Source organism: Anas acuta, chromosome 5 (genome assembly GCF_963932015.1).
Source record: "Anas acuta chromosome 5, bAnaAcu1.1, whole genome shotgun sequence".
Taxonomy (NCBI): Eukaryota; Metazoa; Chordata; class Aves; order Anseriformes; family Anatidae; genus Anas; species Anas acuta.
In genome coordinates this window covers 37,357,072-37,384,763 of record NC_088983.1, presented here as the reverse complement: position 1 = coordinate 37,384,763, position 27,692 = coordinate 37,357,072, and the positions used below count along the sequence as shown (strand labels likewise).

General features: G+C 45.1%; 1 protein-coding gene and 2 long non-coding RNA genes across 10 annotated transcripts in view; 1 reads left to right on the top strand and 2 right to left on the bottom strand.

The window, feature by feature from the left end:
- RAD51B (RAD51 paralog B) overlaps positions 1–27,692 on the top strand; it is a 465,395-nt gene that overhangs the window by 343,952 nt on the left and 93,751 nt on the right. The gene's annotated exons all lie outside the window — the stretch shown is intronic.
- LOC137857528 (uncharacterized) lies at positions 346–3,739 on the bottom strand. Its single transcript, XR_011097124.1, has 2 exons — positions 3,102–3,739; positions 346–2,406 (listed from the first exon to the last, which is right to left on the bottom strand). It is a non-coding gene; the product is annotated as an uncharacterized lncRNA (long non-coding RNA).
- LOC137857549 (uncharacterized) lies at positions 8,758–20,373 on the bottom strand. The gene is made up of 3 exons (XR_011097130.1): positions 19,962–20,373; positions 12,096–12,336; positions 8,758–10,239 (listed from the first exon to the last, which is right to left on the bottom strand). It is a non-coding gene; the product is annotated as an uncharacterized lncRNA (long non-coding RNA).

The window sequence follows — 27,692 nt, the reverse complement described above, 5'->3', positions numbered from 1 at the left end:
ATAAGGACCTATTGTTTGCTTATCCCTGAGCCTTTCCCAGTACAGAACATTACAGATGATTTGCTGCTGCTCTAACATTTTTTTCTCCAGTAGAGGTTGTGAGGAAGCTGTATCCACACACTTGAACTCAGTGTTAACAAGAGGAGCTTGCAGTCATGTTTCCTTACCTTTATGTTGACAGAAATAAAAAATAGTATGTTTTATAACCTTTTAAGTCCTTTCCTGTCCTCTGGGGGCCTGAAGGATGTTCATTCAGTTTTTGGCTTCTCGGCTCATTCTACCAAGAAGAATGTCAGCTAGGCTGGCATATCAGAAACCTGCCTGTAAGTTCGCCAAAGACCAAACTGAGGCATGTCACGTATTTAATTTCTGTTCAATGGGACACTACAGAAAAATTACCATTATCACAGTTTGCACCCCAACCAAGGAACCTTGTTTCCGTTCCAGTTTATTTTCCACTCACAAGAATATATCCTCCTCTATCTCTATAGAGATGATAGTTGTCAGGAAATGATCTACCATTTGGATAAGTGGCATTCAATTCCTCACTTGCTGCTCTCTGCCATCTGGTGCAATTACTTTGCTATCTGTTTGTTATCCAGCCTAACAGAGCTGACTGTCCCTGGAATAGTCCAGAACTGATTTCAAAGAAATGCAGGACTGTAAAAAGATAGGTGCAAGTTCCTAGCAAGAGGAGTCGATTCATAACTGAATTCACTCGTCTTTTAAGCCCAAAATACCTGCCTCCCAGTGACCAGAAAGTCTTATTTTTACAGTGAACAGCCCTTTTGTTAGCAGTCCTGGTAACAGAGGGAAGGGAATTTGTTAAAACACTAATTTTATTTCCACACTATCACTTTAAACATGAGCCAAGTCCATGTTTTCCTGAGAACCAATGAGGCTTGAGATTTTTTTTTTAATTAAAAACCACCGAAGGTGGGGTTTGTATTTCCTTTCCCGTAGAACGCATTTGAAGCACCTCTGTCTCCAGCTGGCTGTGGGAGCAGAGCCAGCCCGTAATGGTTTCAAGCCCAGTGTGTGCATAGGGAACAGGGTTTTCACCTGATTGATGGCTCTGAAAACGTTTGCAGCGCAGGGAGCTGGAGCTGGTAGCACCGGAGTTGTTTAGAAGAGCAGAGAGAGGAGGTGGCTGTGTTTTCTGAAACCTGGCAGTTCTTCCCTGTCAAGTGCAGTAAATGGTGCATGAAGGGTCTCATTTCATCTGCTTGTGGGCGCTCTGCTCCGTGAAACCTTTTGAAGTTGTTGCCAGAGGATGTTGCTGAGATTGGTTGAACTTCCTCAGAGTCCTTTCCCCTGGCCCTACAGCCATCCTTTCGGCTGGGCTCTCCGAAGTTTTGTTACTGGGGCTATACATGTAAGAATAGGGATGAAAATAAATTGTTCGCCCTGATACCACTTAAGAATGTAAAGCACTGTGACGTTTTCCACAATATCAGTATCTTTTCCAACTTTACATAACATTTACTGCTTCCAAGGCATCATACTGCTCCAGTTTTAATCTGGGTTTCTTAGGAAATTTGTAGTATCTCTACCTGATCTGTTACACAATGGCCCCATTGTCATTTCCCTAGGTGTGACAACAACGTTATTGCCCAAAGTGACTTAATCTTTGCTTTAGGGCCTTGTGATCTTGCAGTCATCTTTATAGCACCTCACTAATGGGAATGCTTCCAGCATTATGCTGGAGAGGGGAAAAGGAAACATCTTTCTTTGTGAGGGAGCCTGCTGTCCATCGCCACGTGTGGGTGTGGTGGTGGCCAAGGGTCAGAGCTTCAGGAAATAGGACAGGGTGCTAAGCAGAGGGGGGGGCACCCCCATAACTGGACTTCTGAGGACTTTTCTTCTTTCTGAGCGGGGAGGAGAAGACATATTTGAAAGTACGAAAAAGATGGAAGAAAGAGACAAAAAGAGAAAAAAAAAAAAGAGAGGGGAAAGAGACTGGCAGAAGAGCACAGGGCAGGGTAACACAGACCTTGTTTATTGGAGCGCTTATCTGTAAAAATGGGCCTGGATAGTTGAAAATGTGCTTTTCTGCATGTTTTCAGAGTCCAGCTGAGGAGCTGTACGCATGGCCTGTTTCACGACAGATTGGTGTTTCCGGGTGGGCCCGTAAAGCGCAGACATGCTTGAAGATGGGCAGGTGGCAAGAGAAATGATCAGAGCTTTATCGAAAGCCAACAATTCTGGCAGGCAGACGCTTGGTTTCAGTTCTGGGCAGATGCTCAGGTCAAATCTTATTTTGTCCAAACCACTTCCCCTCCCCTTAGGCGTGATATTTTCGGAGGGAAAGGACAGGCAAGGCCCGGGGAGATTCCAGCGCTGGGCTCACCGTGCAGCTGCTCGGGGGAGGAATTCGTCGGCTGGGGAGCACCACTCGCCCTCCTCCTGTGGATGTAGGGAGAGCTCGGGCTTGTGCACCACACCGAAACATGCACACGCATGCATGTGCACACACCAGAACAAACCAGTTCTCTCCTGCCTGCTGGGGAGGCTTCGGTTACAGGATCCGCAGCCAGCGATTGCCTTTAAGCCGCTCTGCCTGCGAGTGCCGTATCCCTGCCTTCCTCCTTCCTTTCTCAGCACAGAGCCAGAAAAATACTCCCCCTCTCCTCCCGCCCTTCCCAGCACGCCTGACACAAAAAGCAAAAACTGACCCAAGCTCGCCTTCGCAGCTGGGCCGTATCAGGCAGGACACACACACACGGGTCGGCCATGGGAACGCGGCGCAGCGCTGGGTCTGCAAAAGCACCGGCGGGGGTGCGGGGCAGCAGGAGGAGCAGGGCCGGAGTCTTTTTTTTTTTTTTTTTTTTTTTTTTTTTATCGTTATTATTGTCTGCTCTTTTAGAAAGGAAAAGGAAGAAAGATTACAGCAGCTTTTCTATTAAATGAAAAGATTAGCATGCCGTGGATGCTTTGCTGGGGCGTGATGAGATTTGCAGCAGATGAGCGGGTTGCTAGGCGATGCTAATGAAAAGCAGGCTTTCAAAACTTGTGTGCTGTGTGGGCCCAAAAGTTATCGAGCCGCCCTCCCGCAGCCCCCCCGCCCCGTGCAACCTCCCAAATATTTATAAAATCCTCACCAGGACCAAGAAAGCCAGACACTGGGCTGGGCTTTTGACAGCTCGCTCTTCCTGAGCTGCCTGCGAGACACGCACACGCGCGCACACAAAACTTTGCTGATTTTTCTCTTCCTCCTTACAAAGGAGGAGGTAATTGAAAACAAAACGATGACTTTAAAAAAAAAAAAATGGGAGGGGGGAGAAGAAGAAGAAAAGTGAGCAGTGGCTCCCAAACCAGCTTGGTCTCAGATTTCGGAGTTCAGGCAGAGTTTAAGGGCCTGTGTGCGTGCCGGGGTAGGTACGTGTTTGTTTTCTAGTTCGCTCCATGCGTTTTCAAGCTGGGTTCTTGCTCTTCCCCTCCTCCCGTCCTCCCGCAAGCCGCCTTTCCCTTTCAAGGCCTTCCGACACAATGAGCTTATTTTCCCAGGCTCCCTGGGAGCTGGGGTATGGGCACGAAAGCCGCAGCCTCCAAGGACCCTTTTAAATACAAAAGTTGAACGTTGCTGAAGTTACAGACAGGGTTTCTGCTATTTTTACAAATGACCCGTGTCTCGCTCCCCTTCTCAGAAGTATCAGCATTCTTAGATATCTTACCAGCTGTCTCTCCTGGTTGTTTTTTTTTAAGTGAATTTAGTGCTGGTGTGACAGCCTGGCAGACTGATGCGTTCTGCTTACCCGCTGTCCTCCTTGCTGCTCGGACTGCTGTGCCTCCAACCCAAAGCAGAGCAGCTTCATATCAGCAAAAAAGGAGATTTCCATCATCTGCTCTGGGCTAAAGCAGCCAAAGAGGTTTGTGTTTCAGCAGCATTTAAGAAGGTCTAATTCATAATAATCTGATCAAGTCATATAGCCCTGCGATGATAAAGCACCACACAGCTATTGCTGAGCTACCTTGGGCCAGTTGGTGCAGCCTCACTGCACAGCCTGCTTCTGCTTTCCCCTGTCCCTTGCCCCAGTGTATCGTGTTAAATGGGAAGGGCTGCATTCTCCCTTCAATGCCAATGTGTATTTTTCATGAATGTTTTGGGGGAGGTAAGAGGTTAGCACGAATTGGAAACAGAATTTAAAATTACTGTGGAGAGTGAATATGAGCGTCTCATACGGTGGTCCCATAAAGGTAGTCCAAGTCAGAACATTAACGATCTTGGTTGAGGTCTGCAGAAGCCACTGGCACTTGGCTTAATGAAAACAAGAGCATGTGGGCGTTTTGTGGGAATTTTTTGTTTTGTTTTGATTTAAAACACACTGTAGCAGCTCTGTTTTTCCTGGACTCCTTCTCACTAATGCCAGTATAAATTGCTAATCAATAAGAAGTTCCTTGGACAGACAGATTTTTGGGGTCTGACACTAACCTCTTTACATTACATATTGGGTGGCACAGGCCTATATGTCTTTCCCCCTCTCCCCCCCCTTTTTTTTTCCCTTTTTTGCTACCCTCAGCACTCTTTTAGTCAGCACTATATGGATAGCTGAGATATTAAACCAAGGTCCTGATCGTGTGTGGTCATTAAAAATCTCAAGGCATTCCCTCCAGAAGTTAATCTTTCAATTATCAGTTAGGGGAATTAAATTTTGCTTCCATAAATTCTCCTGCTGTTTCAATTAAATCGGGATGGCCAATTTCTAAATGCTTAGGAATAGGGCCAGCTGCTGTATGCAGGCTGTGGGATGTCTATTCAGGTAATGCTCCATTATTTCAAGTATGAATTCTGGTCCTACAGGACGTGTTAGGGAGTGCAGCAGGGGCAGAGCAACCATGTGCCCTCCCTCCTGTCCTTTGTCAGGCCAAGCAAAATGCCTGGAGGGCTCCACATTTTTGAAGCCTGGCCCTAGGCATTCCAGGGCTGCACTGACATGCCTATGAGGTATTGCTGACCATTACATAGGGAAACTTATTTTTCACCTTTTTCCAAAGTTGTTCTGTAGTACCGTGTAGGGAGGCCAACTGCTACCCTCAGCACCATCTCAGTAGTGGATGTGGGCATTCCTTTAGATGTAGCTTGTTCTTTATTTTGATGTTTTTCAGGAAAAAAAAGTGAGACACACATAGAAAATACGGGTATTTCTGGAAATAAACATAATATGATGCTGCATATTCTTTAATCAGAGCCCAGCATGTGCCTTTTCCACGTGAGTTCACTCCCAGCAGAGTGGTGGCCAGAAGCACTCCCCACTCGTGTGCACCTGGGTTACTCTTCAGTCGAAGTCCTGCAAAAATACGTTGATTTGTGATGTTAACAGAATTAGGTGATCAATGGACAACACGGCCAAACAGTTTTGATTCACACGTGGCTGCACCTTTCATTTTTACATGAGCAACTCCTGAACTTTGAGCAGGCAGGTCTTACCAACGTGGTGGTTCACAGAAAGCCCATTTAATAGTCACCTCTGTGACCTCTGTGCGTGCTGTATCTTGTATTCACATATACAAGAATTCTTAAAGGAAATGCTTAACCCTCCAGGAAAAGGAACCAGATCATGTGATTTATCTGTATTTACTTGTAGGAGATAAAGCTGGGACAAATCTGGTGAAATGTATTATTCTGTAGGCTTCAAGGTGTTTAATTTGTTTAAAAAGCAGCTGACACATTTCGAGTGTGTACCTGGAAGCGTTCCTGATAGCAAACTTTCCTTCACATAAGGCTTGACTGTGTGCCCGTTGGAGTCAGTAGATTTTCTGGGTAGTATAAGGTATATAATGGATCTGGGGGTAAATACCAGCAGATCTACACAAGCAGAGCCATATTTGCAGACTTAGAGATAGCAAAACCTGTAATTCCTCCCCACAAGAAATGCTGTGTAACTGAAACGTGCTTTGCTGGATTTCTGGTCCCACAACCACCCCTACTATCCCTACTGATTGTTTAAAGAAGGTCCTCTGCAGATTCACACACACTCAATTGATCATGAATGAACCCAAGAGCAGTTATTAATCTTACTGCCTGGTTGCACTCTAAACCCCCTTCTAATCCTGCCTCTGTTCTCATAGACAATGAATGCAGTGAGATGAAGGCAGGATCAATGCCAGCATGGAGCTGCCCTTTTTAGTAGTTGTCGTGGCAGGGTTTTATACATCGGCAGCAGTGAGTGGTTCTCAGTGTACTGGGGGGAGAAGGGAGTGAAGATGAATTAAAAGGGTCAGACGTCGTGCTCCCCAAGGGATGGCAGAGTCCCATCCTGACTCTTGGTCTCTGGTGAATTTTTGGGTTCCTTGTATTTAGTGACTGACCTAACGAGACATTGCAGCCCTACTGCCCTTTGGAGATCCATGAAGAGCTGAACACAAGCTAAGAAAGGGCGCATTGTGTCTTTGATCCACTGGGCAGTATTTCACAGGCTGGCAGATTTAATAAAATCTCAGAGGAACCTCAGCTCATATTTTAAGAGGCTTAACATTGAGTTAAAAGTTCCCTTTACTCCTGCATTGTTGGAGACCGTTCCCTTCCTGTGTGCTGCCAGAGGACCTGCGGGGAACTGGGGCTTCGTGAGCCCAGACTGGATGCAGGCAGCTGGTTGAGACTGGCTACAAATCTGCAGGAGGAATAGCGGGAAGCAAGAAGCTCCCTAATCCTTTTTGTGTTTCTCGTTCTTTGAAGTCATCCGGTGCCTCACATGCAGCGTGAAAACTTTGCTCTACACCTGAAAGGGAAGCCAAGCTGCTGATAAGGCCTTTTGGTCAGGCATTTTGAGCTGCGTGACATGAAAAAGCTAGGTCTGGTACCACTGCTTCTAGTAATGTTATTTGTACCACTGCTGACATTGAAGTAAGGATAAGTAGCTCTGCAACCAACAACATAAACAAGGTCACTATCAGGAAGTCCTCCCCGATCCAGTGTTTCTAGAAATAGCCAGAAAGCAAAAGCGTCAAGGTGGAAAAGATCTTACAAAAGTTGATAAATGGATCCCCAAAGCCTTGCAAAGCTCCATAGTTTCTTATCCAAAGCTGCCTATCTAATGAAAAAAGCAAAAGATGGGGAAGAGCAGAGAGCCAGACAGGCTGGAAGGGAGCCACTCAAGCAGCAAGCTTTTTCTTTGATGTTCAGCGCTGAGGACTCTGGGCATTTGGGCCAGGAAGCAAATCACAAAGTGCCAATTTGAGTGCAGACTTAGGTCAAAATCCGAAAACTGATGAATAGTGGAAACTGCAGAGTTTGTTTTTGAGCATCTGATGACTTTAACCACTACTCTGCTCCCTCCCGCTCTGCTCACTTGTGTTATTGTCATGCTGTGTGTGGATTGCACAGTTAACATTACAGCAAGAGTTCCAATCGAAGTCATATGTTGACCCTTTGGTCTAGCTTTATGTAGAAAAGCTATTTTCTCTTTACATGGAAAAACAGGAAAATGTTAGAGATTACTTCAAGGGAGGGGAAGGCTTCTGCTTAGATTTTCAGAAGTGCAGGGTAAATACTTTAGAAATCCCAAGCACTCGAATATTACCTTTTTTGAGAAGTGAAATACAGTTCTCATGATCCTCCAGTCACCACTGACTCTAAAAGAGGATCCTTTATAAACTCAGAAATTTACTGCTAGGTTGCTGCCCAATCCCACAGATAGCGTAGGCTGCTTGAGTTTTGGATTTGAAAGAAAAATGGAATCTCCTACCCAAAGATTGGTAGTTAAACTTTTCATTGTTGTTGATAGAAGTCTGGCTTTCTTGGTGGTTAAAGTTTTATATACTTAAAGAAGCTTTAACATGACCTAGTAAGCAGTTTGCCAAAATTGGCATCTAAAATGATCAGCGATTGGGAAGGGAAAGCTCCAAACTCTTACTATACAAGAATTTTTGCCAATTTATACTTCTCTTGTAATACAGCAGCTGAGGTCCCCATTTCACAGAGCCTTGTAAGATCCAACAGAACCATGCTGTCTTCCGGCAGGCAGATGCAGATCCTGCAGAGGTGCACAAAATAATAACTTCCACAGATATTTTTAAGATAGCTCTTTTCTTGAGAGAAGACAGCAGAAGGGAGAAAAATGTTTTCAGGAAGAAGAAATTGCTGTTTGGAACTGATATGTCTAGGGGCAGTGCTGAATATCAAGAGAAAACAAAGAAAATTAAATGAACTATCACAAAGGAAGGGGCAGTCATGTAAAAGACACAGATGATTTGTGGGATTTTGCAATAGCCTCCCGAGGGGAGCGAGGCCTTTTGCTTTGAGACATTTAAAATTAAACTGGACAGAGCAATGGAAATTCCAAGCACTGGCCCCTTTGGGGCAGAGTGGATAAGCCACTAGGTCTCCCTTTGCGTGTTCCCTTACTCTTTTGTAACTCTTCCTGAATACCTCCATTCCAAATAATCATTCGTCTTCCCCGGACGCCCATCCTGGCCCTCTGTTCCTCCCCTTTCCCCTTGAAGAAAGGAGCCGGGCTTGATTCATGGTGTCAGTTATCTTCCAAGCTCCGCGCGGATCCCAGGGGCAGGGGCGCATGGGGCTGATGAGGGTAGGGGTGATCAACTACAGGCTTTCCTGTTGCTGAGCTTGCTGCAGGCCTGGCCGTTTTTAAGACTTCAACAGATGTTTCTGCTTAGAAACTATTGGCATCTTTATGGACTGTTTTTTCCATTCTTCCCTCCCGGCCCGTGTCCCAGCAGCAATGAATTATGTAAGACTACATTCTAGCCTTTTCTTTATTAATATTTCTGTAGACACATATCTAAGAAGTGCATCTGCAGTTCTCCCTCTTAGTTTTAGGTGCGTCAGTTTTCAATTTGACCGAAACCCCCACCTACCCCAAAACACTTCTGTGCCTTTTCATCCTCTTACAGACACAGACGCCAGAAATACAATCACTGAAATCCCGGCTCCTGGCTTCAGATTCAAGGCGTCTCTCGCTGTTCATACTGTGATCTTAATTGATATGCCTTGTGCTTAAAGGTTAACCCCTTGGTACGGGGGCTGCCTTTATTTGTCTTTTACCTAGCACCGATTGCACTGCTGGTGCTTAACAAACAGTAATTAATAATAAGTAATGGAAGGAGATTTAGAAACTGCTGTTAGAGCTCTAAACGGCTCCAACAAGAATCATCCCCACCTGGCTTAGTGGTTTAGCTGACAGTTATTAGAAATGAACCAGTTTCAGACAATCTTGAGTGGAATAAATACACTGGACTGGTTTATTTGCACAGTTGATAAGCACTTGTAATCCCACAAAATACGCGGTGTAATGCATGCAGGGCACCTGACGCAGTCTGGGTAGACTTAACCCTTTTACATTGTACAGAAAAACTTCAAAGCTTGAAACTGGACGGATTAAGTTTCTTAAAAAGATGATGTAAGTAATATGTGCAAGACCACATGCAGATTACTTTAACTCAGGAGACAGAGAAACTTTATGCATCGGAAAATTTGGCATGGCACCACCAGACTACTCCTTGATTTCAGACATACTGTAGTAGCAGAAATAAGCAATTTCCTTCTTTGGGAACTCACTGCAAGAAGGAGACAGAGCAGTCTTAGCCAGTGTGCCACAGCCAAACATGGGATTTTCATGTAGGCCTATATCTTGTTATTACAGCAAAAGGTTGCTGTAAATCCTCTTGATGCACTTAGTGACTGAATTCCCACTGGAAGAAAAGCACATCTTTGCCAATATAATACTCTCATTGTTCAGCACCTCAAACTTTTTTTTTTTTTTTTTTTTTTGTGGCTGTGCTGCTCTGACAAGGCGCAATGCCATTGCAAGTGGTCCTCTGGCATTTTACCCTTTCGTGAATTTAGTGCCGACGCAAAGTTGCTGAGTAGGTGGCTTCCTTTAATTTACAATGTATGGATAGTTCTGTAGTAACAGCCAAGCAAATTCACATTGTCCTACCCATGTGTCTTCACACTGTTTTTGCTGGACCACTGTGAGGTCTGGAAAAAAAAAAAACAACTCAGTTCTTTCTTGGCAGCTTGTCTGAGACTGCCCAGCAGGAGAGGCAGTGGTATGGATGGGTGTGATGTGCTTTGGGCCACTGAGGAGATGATCCGGCCACTGGAGTCCCCCTCCATAGAGAGCAGAGTGTGGTATTGTCACTGCAGGCAGCTGGTGCAGCTCAGTTGGCCTGGGTGACTTCGAGTCATGAGAGGGTTCCCGTGTCCCTTGGATTTTAATCAAAGTCCCCTAGATTGTCCCTCTTGGAAGTGGAAAAGAGAATCACATCTGGCAAGAGCTGAAAAATATATGTGGTAGAAGAATGAGAGTTAAACTTTGTCACAGCCTTTTTCCATCTTTCAGTGAAAAAAAAAAAAAAAAAAAAAAACATTATAAAGATTGCCAGGTCAGCCAGTCTAGCATCTTTCATCAGTGACTATACAATCATGAGAGACTTGCACACAGTAGACACTGTGGTAGATGGGATTTTTTAAGGCTTTTTAGTCTTTATTTCCTGGGAGATAAGGCATTGCTGAGTTAAGCAGGTATTTCCCCCAGTTTGAGCAGGGAGTGCCATTACAGTGGGCAATGTTTTGTTGGCTGATGTAGAGGCAGGCTCGGTATCTAATGTCTTCAGAGAGCTTGACACTGCACAAACATCTTTGATGTACATCCTCACTGCTTCCTGGTTTTGCTGTTATTGTTATTTTTAATAACTAATGCTCTCCTGGTGAAAAGAGTCACATAGCGAAATAGAGTGCCAAGATCTGAACTCAAGAATTCCTGTGCTTGCTCCTTTAGACCATGCTGTTTTTCTTAGGAGAGTTTAATTCACTTCAGGATCCAGGAGAGTTGTGAGCCAAGCTATGAGCCATTATCCACTAACAAAAATCTGCAATAATAGCAAATGGAGCATGTAAGCCGCCTTGCCAAAGAGCTTGATGCTCTCTTCTCAGAGGTCTCTGTGCTCAAGGTCTCCCCAGATCTCTCCCTGTTAAAAATGAAGTCTCCTAGCTCCCCGGGGCCCATTACTGACCCCCTGGCTAATGGCTTTTTGCCAGTCCTGCTCTGTACGGTTATATTGTTGGCTGACACTGCATTTTTACAGTTCAGTTTTGTTTCTCAGAGTCTTAGAAGTGGCCGTTTTCATTGTCAATAAATACATCTCTTTGGCCAGTACACCGTATTCTCCTAGCAGCTTGGTGCTCACAGACTATAGGGAGCTGTAAACAACACTGTTTATACTTTCTGCTGATACCGAACATTAGCATATAAATAGGGGAGAGATTTAAACAGGCTAAAACAACTCCAGCCTGGCCTATTGGGAAGGGCGGACAAGCTGCTTTTCACTCTCCTTGCCAAGGATGTCAACTTTTCTGTGGGACTATTGCAAGAATGAAGGGCTTAAAGAGATGGGAAGCTTTTATCTGACAAAAGAAAGGTCGATGAGCCTTAGAAATGCAGAAATGGCCTGAATAACAGTCTGCCTGTTGGGATTTCCTTGTGAGCACCCTTGGTGTTAGTGTGGGGATGTGGAGGGAGGGAAAGTACTCGCTTAAAAATCGCTGCAGAGCTGTGGGACAAGAGCTTCCTTTAAAGGGTGACTCTCGGCAAAGTGTTAAAAATATTAAAATTGCACCTGGAATGAATGTATCCCCTTAGAAAAAGTTATTTCTTTTACCGTAAGAAACATATCGTGTGACCTTTAGCATTCTTTTAGCCTCACTGTATTTCAGAAAGATGGTACAGCCAAATACTAAATCAAATTATCTCTCCTATCTTATCTATCTATTGAATTACTAAAATTCCTCTCACCTTTGGCACCAGTGAGAGATAGGCACTAATGCTGCAGTTACTGTTAAATGACTTTACCTCTTTTTTTTTTTCAGTTGTAGTGTTATTTTATTTTATTTTATTTTATTTTATTTTATTTTATTTTATTTTATTTTTAATAGAATATGTAAAGTGGAGTTAAGTAAAGTGTAGAGGCAAGGGAGAAAACAGGTTCTCAGTGAAGAGTCCTTTGGAAATCAGAGAGCAAGAAAAAGAGAAAGCAAGCCAGAAATGATGTTTCCAGATGACAAAGAGGTACTGTGGGATTTTAAAGAAAGCTGTCACATGAAGAGTGGGGTGAAACAATGAAACAGAACGTACCTGTGCTTGGGATTGGTCCTGGGCTTTTTGGATGTGGCTCAGCGGGGCCTTCCCAGAGACCTTTGGAGATACTTCCACTTGGGGACTGGAGAGCTTTGGGTGGAGCAGCCACTTGCCCTATTTCTCTTCCCTCCACTGGGATCGACAACATTTGAGATAGTTTTCCTCATCAGAAGCAATGAAATTTTGTGCCAAAACAAAGAATTCCAATGGCTGTTTTGCATTGTCACCTTTCTGGTGCCTGTGCAAAAAAAAAAAAAAAAAAGGGTTCAAAGTTAAGTCCCCAAAACTGGAAGAAACACTATGATTTGTACAATGTTTAATCCACAAAGGTTGCTGCAGGACTGTTGTGTAGTCACAAGTGAGGCAGTGAGAGGGGTCCATGAAAAGGACAAGGAAATGGAAACAGCAGGTTTTTACTCTAGACCTCTTACTGGAGCTCTTCATTTGGCACATCTGCATTTGGTCCTCATGATGCCTTGACTGATGGGCCAAAACAAAGCTGGAGACCTGGAATATCTGGCAGTGGTGGTAAAACATAAATCAGAAGGCACTTTTCAAAACAAACCACAGTGCACACACAGGCCTGTGCCTCTGCAGTCAGGAGCTAGTGCAAGCAGGAGGCAAACCCGTTCTTTGCTCTGGGGTGCAGGATGCCAACAGATAAGCCACCACCTTGGAGGGGGTAGGACTCTCTGACTGCGTATTGCTGGGGTGGCTCAGAAAAAAGGAGGCATTTCTGAGCTGGGGGACCATGGATGTCCCAGAAAGAGAGAGGCATTAGAGATTGAGGGCTACAAAACATTCCTGTATTTCAGAGAAGACCTTGATCCCCAAGACACTGTGTTCTCCCACAGGATTAGTTGCCCTTAGATTAACCTCATTAGCAGTAATTATAAAGTCTGACACATTTTGCTGTCATCATCTCTCCTGTATCATGCTGTAGGACATCTTCCTCGTGCTTCTGTCTTTTATCTATCTGGTAGATTAGAGACCAGAGTTCTTTGACTATGTTATCTCTCAGGTTTTTTTTTTCTCCTATGTAAGCTGAACAGTTTTAGCACAGGATATATTGCAGTGATCTCAGTTCAGAACTTCACTTTTGTCAGGCAAAAGTGAGACAAAAAGGACAGCTAGTTACTGTTCAGATAATAACCCTAACGCCACCAGGGATAAAACGATGTTTTGTCTTCAGGTTGGGATTTCATTCCCGTGGTTTGCCCAGGCCTCAGTGAGCATAGACATGGCAAAATGCTCCCCGTCCTGCCGAATTACTGGGAAGGAGACGGCCAGAGCACCAGTGTCCTGGCAGCTTGAGGGAAGAGTAATAAAGTACCAAGGGCACTGTGTCTAAGGCAGCCCATTCTGAGCAGCAGAGAAAAGCTAGCAAGTGCACAGACCGCTCTCAGAGTTGGCTTTTTTGAAGGATGTATGTGCACAAACGACAGAGAATCTGTTCTCGCTCCATACAACTTGGTTTACATTATATGCAACAAGATACCCTGGAAGCTTGCCCTTCTTTGGTTTGGTTGCCACTTGTAATGTAGAATGCAGGTCCCATTTGATCTCCATGAAAAAAACAAACTGTTGAGAGACCCTGTTGTGTGTACTCCTCTCACCAGAGGGCAATGAAGTCAAGTTGCATAGCACAGGACCGTCCAGCACCACACAAGTGATGCTCCTTGTGTGCTGAAATCTGAAGAACACCACCTGACGCAGCACCAGTATTTGAATAGAAAGGTGGCACTGGGTCAGGGTGACTCCTGCACAACAGGTGGCATGCAGATAAGCAGGCTGCCCCAATTGTCCACAAAAGATCATGGGATACCAGTGGGAGGACTTGGCAGCAGTCACTGTAGCAGGAACTGGCATTCACACCTACTTTGTGGCAGATAAACTTATCTGCACCTCGGTAAATCTGCTTCCAAAGTGGCTTTAATAGCCTACGTTAATAAGCCAGATGCATTGCAAAAACAATAGGGTTTGGAGGCGAGATGCTTAAATTCAAAGCAATTGAAGTCAACCTGCGGCACAGCTAAGTGAAGAAATGCCGTGATGGGCAGGCGGCCTGCAGGAGGGGAAGCTGGAAGAGATCTGAGCCCGAGCTGGTGCCAGTCCTTGGAGGATTTTAAAGGGGGCTGATCTGAATTGATTGAATCAGAAGTAAATGTGAGAGTCTAACGGATGGAAGGAACTGCATTTGTAATGTCTTCATTTTTCCATCGCCTTTCCTCATCCTCTCCGGAGCGCTGCTGTTGCATCTCACAGCATTGAACAGCTCAGCCGAGCACTGGCACTTGGTATTCTGCTCAGACCCGGTCCTTTGCAGGGTGCCAAACAGCCCAGTGTCGATGCCTCAGCCCTTCCCCCAGCCCCAGCACACAGAAGCATCTATGCGAGGCCTTACAAAGCCTTTTAAATGTCCTACAAATGGGACAAAGATAGGAGGAAATGAGATCTCAGATTTCAAGAGTCCATTTAAAAATTACACCATGTGGGCGAACTGGGGCTCTCACCAGCAGGCTTTGAGAAATTGAACTTTTGCTTTTGGGTACTAGCTTGACCTTGATCCGTGAGGCTGGTCACAGCAATATTTAACATTTGGCCCACAGGCTGTTGGAGAAAAGCATGTCTGGAGGGTGTTTCAAGGGACAGTGCCTTTCCGTGAAGCCCAGAGGGCAGGTGGAAGCTGAATGCCTGGTTGGTTGTTCAAACAGGAGCTCCCCTGCCTTGTCAGAGAGGGCTGAGGGCAGGGCAGGCTATGGAGGAGCAGCCGAGCAGCAGGCCACAACACTGCCCTTGCTCATAGCTTGCTGTGGTGAAGGTTTTTGGCTCCGAGGCTGTCAGTCCTCCACCATATGTGACCACAAAAAGCGTGCGTGCCACCAGAGCTGGCCTGGGAAGATGGCGGCGGGGCCGGGCCGAGCTCGGGTGCCCCCGCTGTGCCTTCCCTCCCTTGGGACTTGATAAATACCCCGCGCCTTCCCCCGCCCTCCTGCCCATTTTCCACAGCAGAGAGCAGACACAAGGGGACCCTTTCATCTTGGCACATCCCCTTGCTGATTAATGTGATGCAATGTTCCCACAACAACAACACTATGTCGGCCATGTAATTAGGCGGGAGATAATGAATGCTTCAGAGACTATTCAGGCAGCGGTGCCCGCCTCCCCGCCGAACAAGCTTCTTTCTCAGCAGTGAAGCCAAGTGGAAGGAGAGGCAGCAGAAATGCCATTGGTGCTGCGCCTAATTGTGCTGGAACCGGGGGCTCTCGCAGTAGAAAAGAGGGTAAGGGCCGGTGTGGGAGAGATGGGCGAGTGGGTCCACTCCGGTATCTCAGGGCCAAACTTTTTGTTGTGTCTTTTCATTTGTTTGACCTTGTGGCAGGAGAAGCCTTAAATGTGCACATCTCTGGCTTCCTATGTGTGTGCCTTTTTTGTTTCAAATCATTAGGGAAAGCCATCATTTAATAAGCATAAGAGTCTGTCTTCTCAGTAACCCAGAGGCAAAGATGCTGGTGCTACTTAGTGGCCTTTGAAATGTGGGAAACACACTGGGGACACAATAGGCTTATTCTCTTTTAGGGGGCTTTACAGTTAAGCTGCCATTGTCTAGCTAACATTAGCAAGAAAGATACTCCCCTTTTTCCCGACCCCTATGTAGACTCTGAGAAAACAATCAATTGGTTTAAAATGCACTACCCAAATGTCTTCAGATTGCCCGAGAATAAAGCCAGCAAGTAGCCGAAAGTCTGTCTGATCAGCTGGAGGCCAATGAATCTACTGTCAAAGGTCTTAGCAGAAATTCATTCCTCTGCTCAAATAGCTTTCTGGTTTTTTTTTGTTTTTTTTTTTTTTTATTGTTCGCTTGCTGATGCAAAGTCTTTTTAAACTTCGATTCTGGGTATACTGCATACTAAATGTAGGCAGTGCAGCCTTGTGTGAACAACTGTTAGAATTCATCATGAACTTACTTCAGTAGTTATGAAATTAAAAAGGTAACTGAAGTTGTGCATGAAGTGCAAATAGGCAGAAAACAGCTGTTTGTGATAGCAATGAAGCAGGAAAAGAAGCTCAGTTCATGTGCGGATTAGGTTAATTTCTGAGCAAGAGGCTGTTGCGCGTTGGAGTATATCAGAAAGAGCAACCAACAATTTATATGATAAAACAATTTGTATACACACTCATATTTAAGCCTGCTTCATTCCAACAAGCTCTAAAGCCATAATGTGCCCTTTTGTCAATAAGTACGTTCCCAGGCTGACCCACTGAACACTCTGCTGAATTAAGTGACAGACTCTTTTGTGCATCCCTTCTTGAGAGGCAAATGGATGCAAGTTATATTATTCTGCTGCTGAAACCCATTTTCCAATCAATTTATTATATAAAGTGCAGTGCTTCTCACTGAGGCACATTTTGACTCTGCAGCAGATAGTACACAGACAATTCTTAAGCCTTCCTAGTATACACGGTGTCAAAAAACAGATTTAATTCTGAAGCTTTTCACATTGCGAAGTAACTGTAGAGTTGGAAAAAAAAAATCTGGCAGGGAGACCAGCTTTTACAAAAGAGAATCCGTTCCACTCACATCTTCATAGAGCTGTCCAGTGGTATGCTTAGTCATGTGCCTCCGTGTCATGCAAACACACTGCATTCATTTGTGCTATACCATTGCGTCCTAAAGCAGATGCACGTAGTCTCACTATAACCCTCAGATCATGTGTCCTCTGTTTTTCCTTCCTCTGTCACATGCACAAACATGGCCTATGGGGTCTATGTGCGCAACGTTGAAGGGAAACAGATGACACGTGGTGTGAGGGTTACAGTGCTTCTAAAATTGATGATCAGCATTTTATCAGTGTCAGGGACTCAAAGATTAAGAAGCAAAAGAAGTGATCTGGAACTAAGGAGTTCAGTTGTTACAAACCAAGGCTGAGAAAGACCTCTGTCCTGAAAGGAGATTAAAATGTTTTCCTTCTGTCTATGCTACTTGCTGGCAAGACATGCTCTAACATGAACTTATGTTAGTACTTCTCTCAGTAGCACAGTGTCCTCCAGGGAAACATGAAGTCAATGTCGTCATTGATTTGGATCTGTAAACTGTAGCTATATTAACGAGTGCCATTCCTATAAACTGACCGGGCTGATGTACCGATATTTCATTATCTTACTGACAGCTTGAGGCAGCATCTTGTATCAAGGAGTGCACTCAGCATGTATCAAAAGGAATTAGCACAAGCACAACTCATGCAGTATCTATGAGACCAGCTTGCTCTCATAAAGTAGAATATCTCCTTGTGATCTCTCTTTCCCCTCTGCCTAATCTGGTAACAAAGCAAATTGCACCGAACTCCAGCAAGCATTGCACATCTGGGAGAGGAGTTCTCCGTACAAAAGACATTCAGTCACCAAGAGTTCAGTGACGTGACCTTTCTCAGGGCAGCTTGCAAAGCGATTGGCACTCCTAGAATTGTGATGTTGACAACATCTGGAGCTCAGTTGTCTCCGGCAAAAGCCCAGATGTTTTGCTTCTGCTGGTCACAAACATCTCTCCATGTTCACTGTTCTAATTTCTGTTTAAAGTTGGCTTCAGCCAAGAAATGAACATAAATTTGCTTGGAAAATGTCCCAAAGAATCTGCCATCTGAACTTCAGAATGTTTTGCTGTTTTACTTGCTCTTGACAGGCTCTGGAATCTATCCAGCTCTCTAGTTGGGATGGAATTTCTTTTGCATCTTTTCCATTGGCCCAAGTGGTGTGAGGACCATCTTAGTTGCATGTAGTAGCAAGGAACGAGGTAAGGCAAGATGCTCTCTTGGTGTTCCTTCCTGCTACCACAACATGGAAAGAGCAGTCAGCCATCTACACTCCCAAATTGCGCTGAACTTAGACTCTATTTTGGTCTATTTTGGCTATTGCAGAATAAACCAAAAGAAATGTAAGAAGGTAGGAATAATGATGCAGAGCAGCCTCAAGATTGCAGACCCTTCTAACCACCTTTGTTCACCAGTTGATTTGTTTTTCAACAACTTGTGCTGCAGCTTGTATACACCGATAGGCTCCTGCAGACAGAATATAGTGTTAACACAACAATAGGGTAAGAGTTCACATTCTCTTTTCATTTGCTGTGCAAGCCCTTTACCCTTAGCTATTCTGGCAGGGCAGAGTTTCTGGACCAATGATTTCTGGACTGTTTCAGGGTTGAGGTATCCCAAGACAGGCACATGAAATTGAACTGGGAAAAGGAGAAATGGCCAAAGTACTTCTGCTCTCCAGTAAACCTCTGCAGCGAGGCCGTAGGACAAGTTTGCTGGGGACTGGGAGCCAGAATGGGGAGCAGGAGGCCTGGTGTGGTGCTGAGCACAGCCCCGACTGCACAGCAGCGCTGGTGTTGGTGCGGTCCTGGCCCTCCGTGCTCTGCCCTCCCATGCCTGGCACGATGCTGGCCGCATGTGCAACTCCTGCTGACTCACACCCATGGCCTGGCACGGTCTGGGCTTTGCTTGAGTTCAGTTCTCTGTGCTGACAGAGCAGTCCCGTGCTGGTACAAACCTCTCCCTACTGAGTGTCCCAGTCTCCTGCTGTCCCGCCTCTGCATGCATGCCCACCCCACAGCTGTTAAAGGCATTGCTGGCCCACCTACTGCTAGCTCCCTCCCAGTATGGCCCACTTTAAAAATGAATCAGAGTGCCCTGGACTGGGAAGGAGGCTACTGGAAGGCAACACAATGGCTTCAGATAAGCACTGTAGAAACCAGCTCCAAAGGAGGGTACAAGAGGGTGGCAAAGGCAAGCCTACAGCCTGCCTCTGTGCTGGCAGCTCCAGCAGGCAGCTGTTTGGCCAGTGCTGAGACTGCAGAGATAAGGGAAGGCTGAGGAGCTAAAAAGGCTTCCAGGGAAGGCGGGCTGGTAAGAGAAGGGGGGGAGACGGGGCAGTTGTGAATCCTCTTGTGCAAAAAGATTTTCAGAGCCTCAGTATGCCCCAGGGAACTACAGGCCTGTGCATGGGATGCTTATTTTTTTTAGATCTGTTTTAGTTTAGATGTTTGGGGTCTGAATAGATTGTGATTTATCCTAAAATGGATGTATGGTGACAGGATATAACTTGTCATAGCAAACTGAACTGCAGGGAATGATCATGATTCATTCTCAAATTCAGCTTAAAATTCAGCCTGATGGCAAGGGAATCTTACAGTCATATTCAGAGACAAGCAGTTGTTTGCTGTGAGTTATTAAGAGATTTGAGATGTGAGAAAGTACCAAAATAGCTCAGACATGCACCTTTATGTGTCATGCTTACACAGATCTTACTGGTCCCTGCTAGCAAGCCTTTCTTCCATTTAATTTTATCTCGTTACCCATAGATACACCCCTTGTGCATTTATTTTGTTAATGAAATGTTGGCTCTATTGAAATATCAACTCTGTAGGGGTTGCCAGGACATATAAAAAAGAACAGCCATAAACTATGTTCATTATTAGTGCAGTGCAATGCCAGGTCCAGTACTGATTCCATAAAGTAGGAAAGGGAGAACAGAACTTAACATGTCCCTGACCTGTCCAGAGGGACAAAACAGAGGGCTTTTATTTTATTTGTTTCTACAGTGACTCAGTCTGTAGTAACTGGGTTAAAGTCCACTTAGAAACGAATAGAACAAAAGGCCTCCTGTTAGTGCTGGACATTTTCCCTCTTCAGATATCACCAAAAGGATTTTTTAAAAAAAGCCCTCCAGCAGAATGCAGGAAACCACAAGCTTATGGGAATGTAGCAGCACTTTGGAAAGGAAAACACTGCCTCAGACTTTCATCTGCAGGGCTTGCCTTTTTTTTTTTTTTTTTTTCTCCCCCCCCCCTTTTTTTTTTTTTCTTACCTTCTTTTCATCTCCTTACAGCTAAAAGCATTAGCCAGGTCGACTCAGAGCCTGGAGAAAACACTGGTGGGGAGAGGAGTTAGGTTGCAGGAGGTCATTGCCAGATCCCAGGCAGAAAAGAAAAAAAAAAGGACTGTGCAGGTCACCAAGGTCTGCAAGGGGGCTCCAGCACAGATTGAGAGTGCTGTGGTGCAGCAGGGTCCTGCAACTTCCACTCACGCACGTACTTGCCAGACTGAGGGTATTACTGGGTCAGAACCCTGGATCCTACAGACCATACCACAGGGAAAAAAAGGCATTTGCATAATTTTTATTTGGTATGTCTGATCTTTTTTTTTATATGTAGCTTAGTGACATCTAAGTGACAAATTACATAATGTTCTGTAAGATACAAAAAGTATCTGAAATGCGTTCTCCCTCCCACACTAAGTATTGTCATGGCATGCCTGTATTTTCATTGTAAAACAAACATTTTCATGCAAGCATTCACAGTTTCATTAAGTTTCACTTCAACATTTCCCTAAGGAAATTGACCTGATAGTAACAGAAAAAGCATGATGGAATATGGTTTGTATAGGAGACTGAGCACTTTATCTTGTTTTTCAAAATTTCCCTTTCCCTTCTCAACAATGAACAAACAAAAAAATCAACCCCAAACCTGTCAAAATTTACATCTATCTAAAATTAAATGAGGTTAAATGTTACTTCTTACCTATAGGTTTAGCTGTTCCTGTGATCCTTGTTTGTGGCAAAGGATGTGTTACTTGCTTTTTGTTAGGTGAGTTTTATGCTCCCCTAAATCAGTGAAATGGCTTGGTGAATGGCTTAATGAGCAATGTTTTAGGTGTAAGGGAGGAATGGGAATGCATAGCCAGAGCTGGACCACATAAGCCAACAGTTAGTTTAATTTAGACTGCTGCAGAGCCATAATCTCAAGTGGTAAGCTTTTGAGTGACTTGACCAAGACCACATAGCACATAAGTAGTAGCTTTATTTAGTTAGATGACTGATTCTATACTCAGAGAAGTTTAAGTCTTTTGTGTGTTCAAAATAAATAGGTAAAGAGACTGGACCGTGTCATGCCTCTGTTGCTGAGGACTGATGACACCATGCAGAAAATTCAGTCTTTAAACCAGATCTTCATCCGTAAGACTAAGTGATTCAGTTACTTTTAGTAGTTGGTATTGTGATATATACAGCATCTCCTCTCTAGGTAGCTTGGGCCACTTTCCATTTTAGCCTGTGACGATAATCAAAAATCAGTTTTCACTTACATGAATTGAGTTATTGCAGTTCCTAGTGGACAAATTATCAAATTATCTTTGGTGAAATCTCTAAATTTGGTTTCTGTAAGAGCATTTTTGTAAAAATAATCAAATTCTAATCTCATTCTGTCGTCTTATCTGAAGTCTCCTGCCTTAGCCTTCTCCAGGCTGAACTCAAATTGTTTGGATTAGGACCATTTTAGGGCTCTTCCACTGGACTTTGCTTCAGTTTGCCAGTGTCTCTCTTGTACTGTATGGCTTAAAACTGGACATAGTATTCTACTGTTTGTTAACTAGCACATGTTTAAATGCTATTTTGTCCTTAGTGTGATCACAGCTAGTCACATTTGAAAGCACATTTTAAAACCCTGTCCAGACCTAGAAAATTAGGCCTGACTAGCCAAGACATTTTAAAACCCAGTAAAACCCAGCTGAGACTACTTACACTGAAAACTTCCAGCATCTCACACCGTGTATTAACTAACACACTGGGGGGTACTCAGAGAAGTTAAGAAGGGTGCCTGTTCCTACCTCAATAGTTCTAAGTCCAGATCATTGGAGTTAGCTGCCTTCAACCATAATTTTAAATGTAGCCATTCTGTTTAGCATCGTATCTGTAAACAGATGTTTTAGCACAAAACCATCTTCTAGTGTAAATGTGCTGACTGGGAGCACGGTTGGTAGCTAGAGCAGTTTATTACATGATGAGCTTTGATCTCATCCTTACGCATCAAGCGGCCAGATGGAAATGGAAACGCGCTGCTGGCTCACAAGGGAGAAGGTTTGCATGGCTCTGGTGATGATGGATAACCAGAGCATGTCAGTCTCTGTGGTGTCACTGTAAAAGCATTGCATTGCCACATACGGAAAGGCATGTTCATTGCTTTTTAAGGTCCAAACCATCCCTGATAACCAACATCGCCAAACAGTGCTCATAGGGAATAGGGAACGGAGAACATTCCCTGCAATTTGTTTGAGTTCAGAGCTTCTAACTCCACCTTTCTGAGCCTCGAGAGAGAAGCATTTTTCCTCTTTCCATCTGGTACGGTGCTCTGGAAAACTTCAGCTTGGCCCACGCCCTCCTCAGCCCCTGAACTTTGTAATTTTTCAGCTGCCAGAATCACTAACTGCCCAGTTTTATGTAACTCCAAATATCTGCAGTGGAGCTGGAGTATACACACATGGAGGAAGTTTTGTGGCTTTTAAACTATGCCCAGAAATTTGCCTTAACTTTTTCTTTTGGTGGGAGGGGGAGGAGGAGGAATGCAGTGAGGGTATACACAGGACTTTTCAAAATAGACCGGAAATTTTGCCTGCTGGGAGGATAGGTGTAGGCTTGGTTTTGAAATCCCCCTTTTTCTGGAAGGGTCCCAAAACACGTTTCTTTTTTTTGTTTTGTTTTGTTTTGTTTCATTTTGTTTTGTTTGATTTGTGTTTTTTTGTTTGTTTGTTTTGTTTTGTGTTGCTGTTATATTCGATAAGTGTAAATACCTCATTAAGAATTTTGAGAGATTTTCAGTTCTTCGTGCCTGTTGCTCTAGGGGACCAAATCTATCTCAGAACAGTGACTGCCAGTGTTTGTACAGCCAAAAGGGACCAGTGGTTTTCCCCTGCCCCAGCTAACAGCTTCCCAGATGAATATGCTGTGCTTGGGCTTCTGCAGCCAAACAAAGCAAATGGCCATGCAGCTCTTGCGGCACTTGGAGCTTTATATTCCAGTCCCACAGAAAAAATGGCAACCACTGCGAGAAGTCAGGCGGGGCAGGGAGGCTGGCATTTCCAGGGCCCGTAACCCCTTTTCCCACATTCCCTTTCAAATTGTTTGCAAACTCCAAGTCAGTTTTTGTGTTCGCCATTTCAAAATAAATATGTTGTGGTGGTTTGTGTGTTTGTGTGAAAGATAGCGAACTGGAAGGATGGGAGAATGAGGTTTAGCACTGTAATAACAAAACAGCAAACAGCCTATCAAGCCAGGGACAACCCTGCAATAAACTAGTGCATCCAGACCTGTAATCACAAGTGACCTAGCAATAACAAATCAGTGCATGCCTATGGGTGTGGGAGAGATGAGCATAAGTGAGACAGATGCATTCCCAGAAGAGTAGAGAAAGAGAACAGAAGAAACGAGGTGTGGAGGAGATAAACGGGAGTAGCGTGCGCTTTGTGTGTGTTGTTTGTGCCTATACAGCCCAAGTAGTTGAAGTTAAAACTTTCTTCCTGTTTCCTACAACATGCAAAATTACATGCTCCTGCCAAATGCTGAATCAGGAGCAAAAATCAGCATCAGGTCCTCTTGAAACCAAATTGAAACTGCATGCAAACAACAAACTTTTAGCACAGCAACCAAGTCAGAGTTATCTGCAGGCCAGTTGTACCAATGGTCTGTAGCCAGAGGAACCAAAGGTATGAGCCACCAGCGTCACAGGGGGACGAAACTAAATGAAGAGCGAAATGGATGCTTACAGAAATAAGCTGTCAGTAAGGTTAGTTTTAAAGGGATGTGGTTAACGATAAATATCAAACTGTGCACAGCAGAGCTATGTTAATGAATTGCAGTCTTTCCAGTGACAGAATCAGAGCCTTTACTCAAGTCAGATTGTAGATGTGGAGGTCTGATGCTCTCACCATATACCTGAAAGGTTCCAGTCTTATCCTAGGTTGAAAGACTAGCCAGTTGGATGTGCATGAAATGGTTAGGACAGCTGTGTCTCTCCCAGGGGTGGGGAGTGCCTAAAACAGCATGAGAAGAGTGGATGCACTTACAAGTGAAGGGATTCATGGCTCTGTGTATCCTCTGTCAGTGGAAGAGACAAATGTGCAAACAGAATTACTACCTCAGACTCCTTAGTGGGATTTTTTTTTCTGAACCCCCTTTGGGACCCTGTTGATGCACAGCCTGTGTGCTGCAGGCTGAATTGGTTCCTGAGTGCATTTAGTATTTAGAAACATTAATAATTTAAGACTATCTGCCACAGCTTCATTTGGTGTGATTGGAGCTTCTGACCTCTGCAGGCTCCAATTCCTAAAAAAGAAAGGGACCGGGGATGGACACAGAGCCTGTGTGTTGAGGTATAACCGTGCACCCCAGGGTGAGCCTTCCAAAGGGGCTGAGTCTCATTAATGCTTGGTGATGAAGTTATTTTACCAAAGTCCCACTTTTTTTACCAGATGCCTTCACCATGCTGATTTCATGGAGGCAGAGTGGTTAGGGGTCTGCACAAAGTTGTTGCTGCAGCACTCTTGCTCGCTTCTGGTCTTGTTGGGTCCCCAGCACGTAAGCAGAGCCCCTCACTCAGCACTGCTAGGTGCATCCATACCCAGTCGCAGGCTCGGAGGGCAGGAGTCCAGCCTCAGGAAGCTCCACCAGAGGTAAAAACAACACTGGAGTTCACAGCCAAGGTCAGGGACAAGAGAGCAGCCCATGTTTGGGGGAGGCCATAGATGATTGTCAAGTTCAGACTGTGGAGAGCAGCAGAACGGTGCAAATGGATGCGCCTGTTTTTTTCTTTTCTTCTGGGACTGGCAGGAGAGGCTGCATAACTGAGGGCTAAGCATACACTTGAACCTTGCACATTCCTGCCAGGGCACTGATCAAAGCTGGCCAGAGGCACTGGCTGTGTGGAAATGAAAGGTGGTGCCCTGTGTTGTCACATTAAAGGCTTTTTTTCTCTGAAATCAAATTTGGACACTGTGTTGGCATAGGACTCCTTCCCTCTTGACCCTGCCCAGGCCAGCTGGCTCAAGGCTCTAGAGCTTGGCAGATACATCTTGGGCTGGGTGCATATCAGCAGTGTCCTCCCTCTCTTGAAATTCTTTCTTTTACTTGAACCGCTGTTGACACAGTGGAGTTATTTGTGCAGAGGATGAGGAGGAGAACTGTAGAGAAAGAGGAGGTCAAGAAAGGCAGCTTTGAGCACACATCCCGAGCTACTCCAAAGCAGGGGCTAGAATGACAGAAATGACAAGGGTGGCAGGCTTAGCTCATGGTGCTGACACGGAGCAGTGGGCCAGAGCCCTACCCCTTCTCTGAAACTGCACAGGAGAGAAGGGGCCGGCATTCCTCACACCCTCTGGAGGGGGATGGCAGTGAGACGACTGAGAGGTGGGTCTTGGGGGGCACATTTTATCTGAGGCCAAAGTTGCCCCACATCCCCTGTGTCCAGGGAGAGGTGCCTGCAGTGCTTCCTCTCAACGCGAAGGACAGCACACCACGAGCCTTTGCAGCTCGCACCCAAAAGCTCTTGCCTTCACCAGCTGCCAAGTGGATACAGCCAAAATCGACCTTGCTTTATGGTGCCAGCCCCAGCTCAGAGGATGTGCGTATATTTTTCTAAGCTACACAAATTAACATAGCAAATAGTCCCAGCATGGGAGGAAAAGGTAAAACACTGTGACCTCATTTCAACAAAATGCAGTAATTAAAAAGCACAGTGATTAAAAACATGCCAGCAAATATCTTTAGATCCTAAGTCACTCGTGCCCAAAATAAGCAGTGCAATGTGCACATTAGGAGGAAAAGGTATTACTGAGTGTTTTCCTCTTTCAGCCTGTGCAGCTTCTGAGCAGCCAGTTTCTTTCAGCCTGTGCACCTTCTCTGCAGCCAGGTTGCTTCTTTGGGCCACCTTATCTGGGGTAAATTTCAGGGAGAAGGGGAAGGTCTCTCTCTTTGGATGATAAAAATGATGAGGAAAAATCACAGTGAGGCTGGTTGCATTGGAATGAGGTTGTGTCCCAGCTTCTCATCTTGGAAATTAGCACTTTCATAGCCAGGACTTGTAGTATTTTAGGTTGAGAGATGGCATTTCAAAACTGCAGATAGCATGTTGTTGTGAGATTTAGCAGCTGCCCTCAGAAAGGTGTTTTGTAAATTTCCTTTTTTATTCTCCTCTCCTTATTTTTGTTTGCTTTTTGTTCCTCCTCCTGCTAAAGACAAAACAACAGATACAGACCTCTAACTTTTGGGAGAGTCAGACGTATACTCAGATTTTTAATCGCATCCATACAGCATAATAATGGGTTAAATCAAAACACACGCAAAACCAAACATCCCTGTTTTCTAAGAAAGTTTGGTTACAGATCCAAACATCATATCTAAATTAAATTCTTGTTTCCCCACTACTAGCCAGAAACCATGGTGAGATAAGTGATATCAGATGGGGGAAAAAAAAGAGGCTCAAATTTACGGCAGAAAAGTTCTCAGTGTTAATAGTGTATCTTTGGCTGCCCTGTCAAGGAAGGAAAAAGAAGAGGAATCTTTCTGTCTACTCCCATTTTACAACTGGCTAGGTGCACTAACTTTTAAGCTTTCTTCTGAATGAGTAGACTTTTGCTGGAAACAGAGTATTGGCATGATCTGGTAACACAAACCCATGTTCCCTTCTGCCTGGCCTCTCCTACCGGGAAGATCAAACTAATTTTAGATTAAATGCTGCATCCCTTCTCTGTCCTGTGCTCAGTTATGAGCAACGGCTGGGTTGTGTAGGAACTGTAAGGAGGGCCTGGAGGTCTCACCGTGACCGAAGTCTCGGGCAATTGTGGAGAACAGGCTGTACAGCAGGGTGTATGTCAAGGCCAAACAGGCAGCCAGGTGAAAGGAGTAGATGGCAGGGGAAATGGAGGCTGAATTTGCCATGTGTTTGGCCTGTGCAAAATTATTCACAGCTGGGAAAATTCAGTTCCAGTGTTATTTGTGTTGAACTGAAAAAGAACATGAGAAGCAGTGGCAGAGCAGGGACACTACCTTGCATCAGACTGGAGATGAATGAATACGTCAGCGATTCCTGTTTGACACCCTGGTATGTGTACGGGGCATTATGATCCCTCAGCCCTTTGTTTCCCCAGCACCTTCTCAGGCTCACAGCAAGGCAGAAAGCAGAGGCAGGAGCGTACCAGCAGCCCTTGCAAGTGTACGTGGCTGCCTTTGTCCCCACTGCAGGCACACAAGACTGAGAGCAGAGCCACACGCAGGGTCTGGTTGTCCCTTGCAGCCATTGCCATGGGAGGTGTGTGGCTAAATTAACTTTGGCAGATCTGCTCTGACTTCTGCTTAGGTGTGAAAGAGGAATTAAGCTGAGTAAGTCAACAGCAGAGCTGAGGGCACAGCTGAGGGCCTGGCAAAATTTTGCATTGCGGCTTTGCACTGTTTTGTGTCTGCACTGGAAAAGGCGCGCACATGCCTTGCAGCGGGCAAAACCTTGACAGTGTTTTCACTTCCCTTGTACTACTTCAGCTGGAATCTCCTCGCTCGTTATCTCAGTGCAACTTCTCGTTGCACAAGAAGCCACAAACGTGCTGAGGCACCGCTGTCGCAAGCTGCACACAGCATGGCCACATCCGTGGGTACAGAGCGCGGGGCCCTCTCCTCCCCCCGCTCGCTGGGCCGGGCACAGACGCTGTCAGCTGGCTGTTACTCCAGCTTACCACGGGCCTGTTCCCTCGGTCTCCCAAAGTGCGGCTTAAGTTTCCA